This window comes from Magnolia sinica, chromosome 12 (genome assembly GCF_029962835.1).
Source record: "Magnolia sinica isolate HGM2019 chromosome 12, MsV1, whole genome shotgun sequence".
Classification (NCBI taxonomy): Eukaryota; Viridiplantae; Streptophyta; class Magnoliopsida; order Magnoliales; family Magnoliaceae; genus Magnolia; species Magnolia sinica.
In genome coordinates, this window is record NC_080584.1 from 62,684,442 (window position 1) to 62,695,062 (window position 10,621).

A 10,621-nucleotide genomic window follows, 5' to 3' on the forward strand; every position below is an offset into this window, starting at 1 on the left:
AACCAGAGGAAGCTCCCAACTTAGCTTGAGGCTGGACACTGGCCTTACCACCCACTGCTACTAAATTCTGATTGTGACTCAGCATAAGAAGTTTGCGGTAGCAATCGAAAAGGCAGGGAGGCGCCTAGAGAGTCATCCCACTCCCTTTCTAGCCTTATTCCTCCTAATTTCCCCAAGGCCAGAGTTATCCATCACTAAGATTCCTCTGATGTATCTTGGAAGAAGATGTTTCGAGCGAGATATACTTTGTTCGGGATCCTGCTGCTAGCAAGTTTCGCAAGTCCATCTGCTACTGAGTTGCCTTAGTGAAGGGTATGAGAGAATCAAAGGTTAATGTTGTCTTTGATGTTAGATGACAGGGTTCAAATATGAATCTATGTTCATGGAAATGGTCCCATCCACTTTGCCCATGGGATCATTATTCATGAAAAATATATTTCTTTGCTCAAATTAATTCAACTCGTGTGACAACTTGTGAAGTAGTTTGTTCATTATTGACCCTTGGTTAAGCTCAACATCACTATTGATACCAAGCTCTATTTTGGAACTAATTTTAAAATAAAGATTGAGATATTTTAGAACTTGAGTATTATGAGACGATTGATTCGTGAAATTATATATTTGTGAAAGGGCATAAAAGGTATAAACAATGTTATCAAATCACATATGCGATTGCATGCGATCCGCATATGCTGTTCGCATCTGCGATTGCATAATCACTTTTTCTTCTCTTTTATTATTATTTTTTCTTCAAAAAAAAACTAAAAAAAGAAAAATAAAAAATTTATAAAAAGTTAAGGAAGAAATTATCTAATTAGTAAAAGTGATTGGATAACATATTTTACTTATTTCATTGTTGTTTGAATGTTTCATTAAATTATATATTTAATTACTTATATTATATTTACATGAATTTTGATAAGATAATCTACAATCTACATTAAGTGAGAATTAATTATTAAAAACTTTGAACAGAGGGAGAGAGAGGCTGAAATTAAAAAAGAAAAGAAAAGAAAAGAAGAGTCCCACTGATAATATTTCTGGTTGCAGGGCAATATGCATATGCATACTCACATATGTGATCGCATGACAAAGTATGCTATGGTATACTTGCCAGCATGACATATACAATCTTTTCACATATATGAGCATATCCGATCGCATATGCATATGTGCAATTGCAATTGACAATATTGGGTATAAACACAAGCTCATGAATTACTTAATGCATATCTAGTTTAACCTTGAAAGATGTAAATGAAATGTCACTATGCCATTACACATCGAGCAATGAAGTGTTGTTAAATATATGATGTAGTTAGACATCAAGAAATGTATGTTAGGTCTCTTACTGTTGCACTTACTTTGTTCTTTGATAACGATGCCTTGTTTTGGATAATTTGATGAACAATGTACTAAATTATTTTACCTTACAAAATGGTTATTATAAGCGCTCTATGTTGAAGGAATAAGAAAGTTTGGATAACTCATGTGTTGTATTGGGACAATTCTGTGTTGCTGCAATATGGGAAATTTTAATCAAGTCAGTACTCCATTACTGGTTGATTTCAAGGTATTTTAGATTAGTGTCCTAGCACAAAAGCAGAAAAGGCAGATGTATCCCAAGTACTATAATCATCGGTGATAGAAAGTCTTATGTTTACCTTGGCATGCACTAAATTAGAAATTGCACAAGTAATAGAAGCAGATAATATATACATGACAAACTCAGGTAGAGATCACTGAATTGTGGTGAAGTTGATCGATCGTCACTCAAAGAGTACTTCTAAGATAGTTATTTGTTATGGTGGTCAAAATTTAGAGTTCTTTGAGTTTATGGATTCAGATTATGTAAAAAATTGTGATGAAAGAAGCTATATCACTGGTTACATTCTCTTTAGCTAGTAGTGCAAGTAGTTAGATGTGGATATTGCAGTTAGTGGTGACTTTATTTACTTTGAAAGTAGAGTACATGTTAGTTATATGAGCATGCGGGGAAGATATTTGGTGGAAATGATTGCAAGAATAATTAAAATTCAAGAAGAAAGTTGCAAAGATTAATTGTGACAATCAGAGCATGTTATACTTAGAGAAAAACAAATCTAATATTTCATTCCTGAACCAAGCACATTGATGTGCAACATCACTTTGTTCATGACATTGTGGAAGATGTGTATAGTTCATTATAGGAGATCCACAGCAATGATCATGTAGAAGATATGTTGTTGAAGCCCATTTCAAGAGATCAGTTTATTAGTGTGAGACTTTTCTTGAACTTATTATTTTCTAGTGATTGGTAACATTTGTGCAACTTTTATTGGAAATGTTTTTCATACTATTAGGGAAACTAGAATTCAAGTGAAAAAAAAATGTTGAAGTAATATGGTCGGTTAATGCATGAAACACTTTTGTGTAAGGGCATACATGCAGTCATTTCTTAATAGAAACCATCTATTCTCTCTTTTTGTTTCAAACGTGCCAACATGCAAACGTTAAAATGGGGTTAGGGATGCACTTGAGAGATGCACGCTCAGTGGATTCCGCACAAGTGGACGTATGGATGGGGGCAAGAGGAGGAGAGTAGCAATCTCTCTTCTTGATCTCATTTTTTTTTCCATTTCTATCTTTAAGCGGTGACGTCCTATGGGGCATAGGTGTCTAAAGCTCTCTCGTTCTCTATATACTCTCCCTCTGGTATAAGAACTTATTTATAAGGAGTTAGGGTTTTAGGAAGACTTACTAGTGTGGTACTTTACCACCATATAGGCTTGGGTATAATACCCCACTACATCTAAGTCTGGAATCCTGTTAACCTTGCACCCAAATTGACTTTATCCCTTTACTCAACATAGTTATTCATCATTGATCTAATTCTCATGCAAATCAAGTGATATATTACAAGATCCTAATTGTCGAAATTATCAAGTGTGATGAAGATATTCAATGATTAAAATAAGATGTCAATGGTTAAAAGCATTTGTAAAATAAGTTAAAGCTTTTGAGGTATCGATATTAATAAAAACCACTTGATGATTCAATCCATCGAATCTCAGCTAGTAGATCTCTTGTATGATTGATTATATGCACCTCAATTGCATCCTAAGGCATGAACCTAACAACACTTTCATATGAGTTATTGCAATTGACTTGGTGAGGCATGTTAAAACATATTATATCATCAACTTGAATGCTCATTACATTCTCAAGTTTAAGGATTACTTAAAAGCTAGTACATACATAAGGCAATATGGATCAAGCATGATGAGTTCGATGACTTGAAGTAATCATCCAATGTAAGTCTTCAACCGGTCTAATACCATGATTCCATTACCATAAATACTAACACTCCTATATAGGGTAGGGCACAAACACAATGACTGGTCATCAAACCTGACGGTGGAGACTATCCATCCTGATTCGTCATCGATTTCCTCACAGAGGATCGATCATATAAAAATAACAACCACAAGTTTGTCCTACAACCTGCTAGGTGGTTATGAAACAATAGTGTACCAAGATCCATGGAACACAACTTTCCCTTGACCTATGACTGTTGTGTTGAATCTTAAGTCCCTAGGGATAGCTAGGGGAGTCCCTCTTCTTTATCTGATCTACATGTATGTTTTAAGGCATACCTACATATTGGTTATGACATTAATAATATGTCCGAACATGACCCATGGTCATCATGATGATCTGCAGTGAATATCATAAAATCAAAGGTAAGATTAACACATTGGCTTGGTAGGACACAATACCAACAAACTCTCACTTGCGTCAATTATACTTTCCTTAAACTTAAGTGCACATGTCGAGTGTAACTTCATCCAATCATAGTAATACCGAAGATCATAACATAAGCTTGGCAGAAAGTATGCAAGCATGTAAGCTCTAATGGTTATTAACACAATCACATGCACAAATTAATCACAACACGAAGCCATATGCACAAATTGTGCAACACCTTCCACTGTTGTCCATTCATTGTGCATTTAATCATGTGATTCGAGCCGTTCATCAAACAAACCGAAATTCACCCAAGGATGTCATGATCCTCAAGAAGGAAACATTCACAAGCCATGCATCTAAATAATCATGGAACTAACATGTATTGTACACACAGTGCTTGACAACATTATTATAAGAAGGATAAGAAAATTCACTATATGAAATATTACTCAAGTGCACAAATACAATATCCACATTTAGTTACCTCATATGTGAAATCTATAACTAGGTATTCATGGTGTGTCTTACTTTCTCCCATTGAATAAGAAGTCTATACATCTCATATACAATGTACAATGTACATCACTTTCCTTTTAATCATAAAGGCAAGAACCATACTTTCTCATTTCACTTAAAGGTTATTAGTAGTGGATCAAACTTTCCTAAAGGTAGGGCTGTTAATGGGCTGGGTTGGCCCGCTGGGCTTTTAAGTTGGACCTACCTTGAGTTAGACCTGGGGTGGAGTATCAGGTCCGAGGGCCAGGCTTGGGCTTGAAATTAAATCCCAGTTTTTAGTCAGGTTAGGTTTGGATCATCTACAACAGCCCGTCGGTTTGACCCGAAACTGACCCAATTTGGCCCATTAAGGTTTGAGAGGGCAATTTTATAATATAAGAATATAAAAAATCCCATGCCTCGTTCTCTCTAAAAGAACTCTCTCTCTCTCTCTCTCTCTCTCCAACAACCCATGCCTCCCCCAATCCAACAATCCATGCCTCTCGTGGTCATTGTAGCGGATTCGCCTCTGTGTGTGTGTGTGTGTGTGTGTGTGTGTGTGTGTGTGTGTGTGTGTGTTTAGAAATAACTTAGGGCTTGTGATGGGCCTACCAAGAAAACTTAGATTTGGGCTTGAGCTTGAGCTCGAGCTCAGGCCTAGCTTAAACATTTTGGGTTGGATTCGGGTTGGACTATTTTGATCTGTCATGAGAAGGGGCTGGGTCTGGGCCTATGTTGAACAATGCAGGCTATCTTAGAGAGAGCTTGGCCGATCCTAATCAGGCCCGTTGACAACCCTACTTGAAGGCATCCTTCTCCATTACTAGTAAGAACGAGTGATGCCTCGAACCATCTTATATGTGGTGACCTACCACGAGTATGATACATATCACATCCATTGTGATAAACATCTTAAGCCCCATCATTAGGACATGAGCGAGATACCATGACATATACACATATCATGCATTTTAAGGAATATCTAGACAAGATAACATAATGGCTGCTTTAGAGTATTAAGGAGCCACCTAATAAGGGTCCTTACTCTTGCTCGGGTGGTAGACTCTCAGGAGTTTCAACACCTGGTCAAGGGTTCGAGTACCCATAGGTGGTGAAATTCCACTTAGGCGTGAGTGTGTGGGGTTTGTGTGCATGCGTTAAAAAAAAAAGAGCCACCTAATATAATTCAAGCCAAGTTTATGATGAAATATTAATGTAGCATGTGTGATGCTTTGTTCTAGGATTACATGCTCACTCAATCATGTTAACAAACCCACATGGAATATAAGAGTACTTCCATCTTAATATATCTTTTATGTAACTCATATAAATTTTAAGATTTAAACTACTACTATCTCAAGTACATGACTAGGGTAAACACTTTTTATTAAGGATCTTGACATATGTAGTGAATCAATCTTTTCATATGAAGTGATCATCATATTATCAATTCCATCTTCTTCAAACATCCCATATGACATCTCATTATGAGTATTTATCAAAGTTATGAACCCTTTATTTGGATATCTATTATGGATTAATATTTGTGATTCAACTCACCAAAATAACATCATCAAAATCCAACCCCTGATGCGGATTACGTCTACCATGCCACACAACATAAATCATCAATAAAAGAGAATGAGCATTAGACATGAAGTCATAATGATGAATAATAGTGATAAAACTCAATTTGGTAATTATAAAGTGTAAGACCGTTTCTCAAATGAATGACTATAGTGTCAACCAATGTAAAAGTAGGTAAGCTGGTCATGGACCGATAATCCTCAAAGCATGCAGCATGTGGCTACTGTGCTTCTATCCTCATTGTACTCCTCAACTTAAGAGTCCTGCAAGCCTCGTCATCACTTCACTTTTTATCTTGAGCTTTTCGATCATCTTCATTTGCCTTATGAGCAAGTTGTTTGTTGAGTGCTAAACACTCTCTTGAAATGGCCAAGCTTCCCACAATGCCAATAGGGTTCTTTCTCTTGCGATTGTGCCTTGACTTGCCCTTTCCTAGCTTTTGGACATTACCCTTTCAGTTATTAGGGTTACCGTTCTCCCTTTGCCCCCTCTTCTAATATCCCTTAAATTAGGGCTTATTGCTAAAGGATGCCTCAATTAAGTGAGCAACACAGGGTTTATCGGTCTTATTGTTGGCCCTAAAGATGACTAAATGAGTGTGAACTCGTTAGAATAAGAAAACCTATTCATGCTATGCTATAGTTATTAACGAACCTTTTATACATTGGAGTGAAAGACGTTAGAATTGCATTTTCTATGGCGACCTTCTCCTTGATTGTTCCCAAAATCTTAAGCTAATTAGTGATCTCATATATTTTGAGGACATATCTTATAGGAGCATCTTCTTCTAGTTTTATGTTTGTAATTGCTTCTCTAGGGTTTGGACTTGGGTGATAATCTGGAAATTAAGCATGCCTTGTAGGTGTAGGTAGATGTTCATGTGTCATTCATCATATTTTAAAACTAATTGTGGAGGACATGAGAGATGGAGGCCATTATACACATTGCCTAAACAGTACTGATAGACAATTCCATACCATGGTAGAACACGTTTTTCTTCGTCAATTCGCCACCGACTAATCTGGTCATTCTCAACATTCATGAGCACTTGCCAAAGCCATGCTAGCGACTCAAAGCTTCAAACAAGTTGGTACTTGGATCGGTAATTAGAATGTCAATGTCACATGACATGCCACAAAATCGATGATGGGTACACCTTGAAGCCAGGCAATCTCGTAAATTAGAAGATCCCATCCATCATATTTTTGGCATTTACTTCCAGGCCCTAACATGTATCCACAGATACTAGCTCATTTTGGACAGGGTGAGAGGCACATAAGTTCAAAAGTCTCGATTAGGAAGAGATGGGCCCACTTATAATATTAAGGATAGAGGATCTCGTGTACCTCTCTAGAATCTTACAATTACTCTTCAGACGCACAAAAAGGCCATATATCACATTTGCATATACGTTTGGGGACATGTTTCAATAATCAAAATCATGCATTAGATGGGCCTCACCATGGATCGGAAGCAATTCAAATATCTTCAGTTTTAGAATACATTGGCAACTTAATCACATTGAGCTATTTTCCTTCCAATAGGTGATAGCACACCAACTACTTTTGATATATATATATATATATGAAAAGGTTCAATACGATCTAGCTCATGGGAACTCCCCATGAGGTCGAGCTATGTGGGCCCCACCATGATGTATGTCGAACATCTACCCCATCAGTCAGATGCACCATTCCATAGTAGGCCTAGGGCTTAAAAATCAAGTCAATCTGTGACTTGTGTGGGCCACACCGCATACAAAAATTGAGAGGGGTTACCCTCCATTAAAACATTCATAATCATTTTTTGGGCCCATAGAGATGTGGTTCACAAATTCAGCCCATCCATTATGTGTGTCCCACTTGGATGAGGGGTCAGACCAAGTTTCAGACGCATACAAATTTTTGGTGGGCCCCATCAAGTACTTTTATATGTTTTAGGCATGTCTTCACATGATTTTAGATGGTATGACCCACCTGAGTTCGTTTACGGCTGATTTTTGGGATATCCCATAATTTAAAGGGGACCCATCAAATGCACGGTGTTGATGTTTGACATACATCATGGTGGGGCCCTATGAGGTTGACCTCATGGGAACTTCCCATGCGGTCGAGCTGTGTGGGCCCCACCATGACGTGAGTCGAACATTAACAACGCGCATTAGATGGGTCCCCTTTAGGTTATGGAATTTCCCAAAAAACTTCTATATATGGAACTCAGGTGGGCCATAACATTTAAAACCATGTGAAGACATGCCTAAAATATATAAAAGCACTTGATAGGGCACACCTGAGTTTTGTATAGGGCTGAAACTTAGTATGGGCCCTCATCCAACTGGGATACACACGATGGATGGTTTGGATTTGTGAACCACATCTTGATGAGCCCAATAAATGATTATGAATGTTTTAACGAGAGGGTAAACCTTCTCAACTATTGTATGTGGTGTGGCCTACCCAAGTCATGCATATATTAACTTATGTTTAATCCCGCAGCTCACCATGGAATGGTGCATCTAACTGATGGGATAGATGTTCGACACACATTACGGTGGGGCCCACACAACTTGACCTCATAGTACCAACTCCCTATATATATAATAATAATAATAATAATAATAATAAGACCATCTCCATGACCGTCTGTATGTGAACCATTCATGGTAAATATAGCATCCTGTAATTTCGAAGATTTTGAATGAAGCCGCTTTAACGATGTATCTCGTCCCGTCAATGGTTTGGATCACCAAAACGTGGCCCACCTGTATCAAATCACGTGCGTCCTGATCAAATGTACCGTTTGATGAGGACCCTATGACTCCTCGTGACTGAGACAGCACGCCGTTATCTTTGAAATTTCAGTCATGCATTGTAAGGAATTTCTCTGTGGAATAATAACCGCCGTTCACTCCGGGAACAGCTAGTAACAGACAGGGGCTGGGAGTGGCCACCTTGATGTATGGATTTGATCCAGTCGATCAATTTTCTATATCGTTTTAGGCGATTTTAGGACATGAACCCAAAAAAGAGGTGGATCCAAAGCTCAAGTGGACCACAGAGGAAATAATGGAAATCGAGCGTTTATTATTGAAAATTTCATGGGGCTATTAAGTTGATATTTGTGCTTTTCCTTCATTCACGTATGTGTAACCTTATAAACAGGTTGAATGGTAAATAAAATTTATGGTGGGTGATGTAGAGCGGGTCACGGACAGTTTTATGGCCAAGATGGATCAGAAAAGGCCTGATCAGAAGCAGAAGTGATCCGAATCGTCAAGACTTAAAACGGATGTATCTCACAAACTAGACTAAGCTATCATACGTACCATATATGATTTTGGGGTAGGACAAGCTACTTTAGCCACCCAACCCTGCTGAGCGGGGTCGCCTACGTCGAATTTGCGAAATACCATCAGATGGATGGTTGAAATCCCGTTGTATTTATAGTAAGTTTTAGTTTGAGTATAACTCTCTATCCATTGGCCTTTAGGAGTTGCGTCCAACATGAAGAGTGCTTAGAATAATCAGGAGAACATCATGGTTCAGTCAAATAGGACACTATTTTTGGCCAAAAACCATGCGCATTAGTAGACATCACGACCATTTATGAATATTAAGTTTACTAATTATAGTAAATCATGATTTCTAGGAGTTTTAGTTGCAGTTTGATTCTGAAACTTCTCCCACGGCTTAGTATCTATATTTAAAGGATAGTGAACTCGTCTTTTTCAATCATCAATAAAATTATGAATTTTATAGAATTTATTTCTATTTTCTTTCTTTTTTACCCTTGGATTCAAGAAGTCTTTATGAGGAGTCCAGAGAAGTTCCATGAATTCGGAAAAGTTATCTTTGAGGAAGACGGTGATTGACCTCATTCCATTCATCCCTGCGTGCCAGTGGGGCCTTAGGAAGTTTTGAGCAGTAGGCATCATTATTCTACAATAATTTCTTTTATGTGGTGTGGTCCACTTAAGCTTTAGATCCGACTTATTTTTATTTTTATACTCAGTCTAAGATAATCTGGAAAAAGGAATGGATGATGGGCATATAACATGTACATTTAGAGTAGGGCCCAAAGATCTTTGCCACATCAACACTGTACCGACCTCGTGCTCTGTTCTACACCATGTGATCTGAGTGGAACAACTCCCGTTCATTCCAGGTCCTGTCAATCCCAAGTCATCCGGTACATCTCATCATTCGTGACCCAAGTCCCAAAACCATGCAAGCTGATCGAGGTTAGATATTAACGGGTTGAACAGCGAGACTCATTATCGAAGTGACATCACCAAGTTCCGTGGGACTCCTTATTGAAGTGAGTTCACCAAGTTCTGTGGACCCACCATGACGAACATGTTGTATCCATGCTATCCATCCATTTGGAGAGATCATTTTAAGGCACAAGACAAAAATGAGTTAGATCCAAACCTAGAGTGGACCCCACCACATAAAACAGTGGAAAGAGTGACGCCCGCGTTGAAACCTTTCTAAGGTCCTCTACGGCGTGTTCATAAATTAAGATAGACATGAAAGAAAGGAAAACACAAATTTCACAAATTTCAGCTTGATTGAAAACTTCCGTGGCCCATAAAATTTTTTGATGGTGGGCATCATTCTCTCCACTGTTTTCTGTGGTGGGGTCCAATCGAGCTTTCGATCTAACTTGTTCTTTGGCTCATATCCTAAATTGATATCTCCGAATGAATGGACAACGTGGATACAACACTTACATCATGGTAGGTCCATAGAACTTGGTGACATCACTTCAGCAGCTAGTCTTACTCAACTGGTAAGTATCTAATCCGCGT